General features: G+C 44.4%; 1 protein-coding gene across 1 annotated transcript in view; it reads right to left on the reverse strand.

The window, feature by feature from the left end:
• LOC122263309 (zinc carboxypeptidase A 1-like) overlaps positions 1-2,500 on the reverse strand; it is an 11,147-nt gene that overhangs the window by 3,414 nt on the left and 5,233 nt on the right. The window lies entirely within an intron of this gene.

Here is a 2,500-nt window from a genome sequence, read left to right on the forward strand (position 1 = left end):
AGTGTGTGTGAGTGTATGTGTGTGTGTGTATATACATATATATATAATAATAATAATAAATATAATAATAATAATAACAATGCAAGGTTTATTATCCAAGAAAATTTTACAAAATAAAAATACATTATGTAAAAATAGTGTCTTGGTTTACAATAGTTTGTAATAAATATAAGGACGTACTTTATTCAAACACAGTTATATGATATATAAATACATATTGGGTTAAAATGCAGTAAAATAAAATTAGGATGAGTGGATTCGTGGGTCACTCGTAAATTGGTTTATTTGGCCCACAGTATAGGGGATGGTCGAGTTTTTGTGGCGTTGCGTTCTGCATCTAACAGGTTGCAATAATTGCCAGCTCCTAGTTACCCTACCATGGATCTCGTGCAGGTACTGTGGCAGTAGATGCCGGAGTTCATTAGACTTTAGGAGGGATTTACCGAAACGGAGTGTAAGTTCCTCTCGCCTCAGATATAGGGCTTCACATCCAAGTTGATTGAGGGCGTCGGAATAGTCTGTATGATTTGGGGACAAGATGATGCGTAAGCAGCGTTTTTGAATCCGTTCCAGACGGGTGTGATGAGCCTGTGTGAGTCCCGGGTGCCACACAGGTGCTGCGTACTCCAAAATTGCTCTGATACATACATGGACATACATGAAGTACTTCGCATTTCATTGGGTTTGGGGTCATTTTGGCACGTACGCAACCTTCTGAAAGTTAATTCAGGAGATTTGGCATTGAGAAGTGAATGGCATCCTTTGCATCAACAATCTCAGCAAGAGTTAAGTCATCGACATATCTAGCCCGAATATCAACATTGCTACACAGTCTGTTAATAATGGCCAGAAAGACGACTGGGCCGAGCCGGGTTCCCTGAGGTACCCCACACGAGATACTGTCCCAGTCAGAGAGGGCTTCCTAGTAGCGCACCCTGTGTCGTCGGTCAGATAAAAAACGCTAGACAAATGCTAGAAGGCAGGGGCGGCAACCTAAAAGGTAGAGTTCTCTGACTGCTACCGTGTGGTCTACAAAGTCGAAAGCCTTTTTAAAATCTATAAGGACAATTTGGGCAATTTTCTTAGGCTTGTCTAAGGCTTTCAGAATGGTATTAATTAAAGATGTCATATAGTAGGTGAATGACCTTCCCTTTAAATTGCCATATTGTTTCGGATCTAAATTTGATCTAATATCTTGGAGAACGAGCTGGGCTACAAAACCTTCCAAGATCTTACCGAAATCGGGCGTGAGGGAGAGGGGGCGTAGATCACCCAATTCATTAACTGGATTCTTTTTAGCCAATGGGGTAATGGTAGCACCTTTCCATCTCCGAGGGAAGATGCCACTCTCAATGCTTGAATTGATTACATGCGTGAGGGGCTCACTAATTTCGTATGCAAATTCATGTAGTAGTTTCTTAGGTAACGAGCCAGGTGGTGAAGCTTTTTTTGTTCTCAGGAATAAAAGTGTTTTATACACAGTTGTTCTGTCTGTTGGTGGTGGTTCGCAGGCCGGTAAAAAACTAGGGATTTGCATTGGGTCAATCGGGGGTAAATGTGTACAAACATTAGCAAAATGTGACTTAAAAGTATTATAAATTTCCATATTGGTGAGATGGTTAAGAAAATGTATTTTGAGGGGTTTCTTTCTGCCTCCTAAGATACTTTCAACGTTCATGGAAAATTTAGGGGAGCTGATATCATTCTGCTGTATGTGAAATCCAACTTGTCGCTTGGCATTTTTAATTTCACGCTTGACTTTGCAATACAACTCTCTCCAGCGACTCACATAGCCCTGGTCGTACGTCGTACGCGCGTCGCCTCGCCTCCGTGAGTCGTAAGATTCTCGCAGTGATCCACGGCTTGCTCTCCGTCCGCATTCCCTGGCGTCGTTCGGGGAACCAAGCCTCGTATCGCTTCAACAGTACCCTTTCCATCGTGTCAGCAGCTTCGTCAGCATCCCGCGTCGCCAGCACACCCCCCCTCCCCCCTCCCCCAAGCACTCCCCAAGTGCGATCCACGGACCAAACGGGCGTGTAAATGAATCCAGGAAGGGTCTAAACGTTCGAACGCTGTATGCGGGCGGACGGGCGGGGTGGACATCAGGGCGACTCACTACACATAGATGACGGCTCAATCCTATGGGCGGTTCTGTTTCGCTATTTGTAGAAAATTCAGCATCAGTTAAGATAAGACCTATTGTTCGAGTTTCCGTGCGTAGGTGTTGTGACGATACAACGAAGTTCAAGTTGCGTCGTTAGATGGTTCACATCGAGGTCATGGCAGTCACCAAGAATTACTACACGAGCGTCACTATACGTTGATCGCACAGCATCCACAGTGGTGACGAGGTGCTCCAGCAACTCGTCGTGTGAAGGTGCCCCTGGGAGGTGGTACAGACAGCATAATAACAGTTTCTTCACGTGACGGGAAAAGTTTTGCTCAATCATCGCCCATACACATTCTAGCTTATCCGGTACACCGATGTTAATGTTTCTTA

Source organism: Penaeus japonicus, unplaced genomic scaffold, assembly GCF_977035675.1.
Source record: "Penaeus japonicus unplaced genomic scaffold, GWHDUDI00000001_assembly GWHDUDI00000011, whole genome shotgun sequence".
Lineage (NCBI taxonomy): Eukaryota > Metazoa > Arthropoda > Malacostraca > Decapoda > Penaeidae > Penaeus > Penaeus japonicus.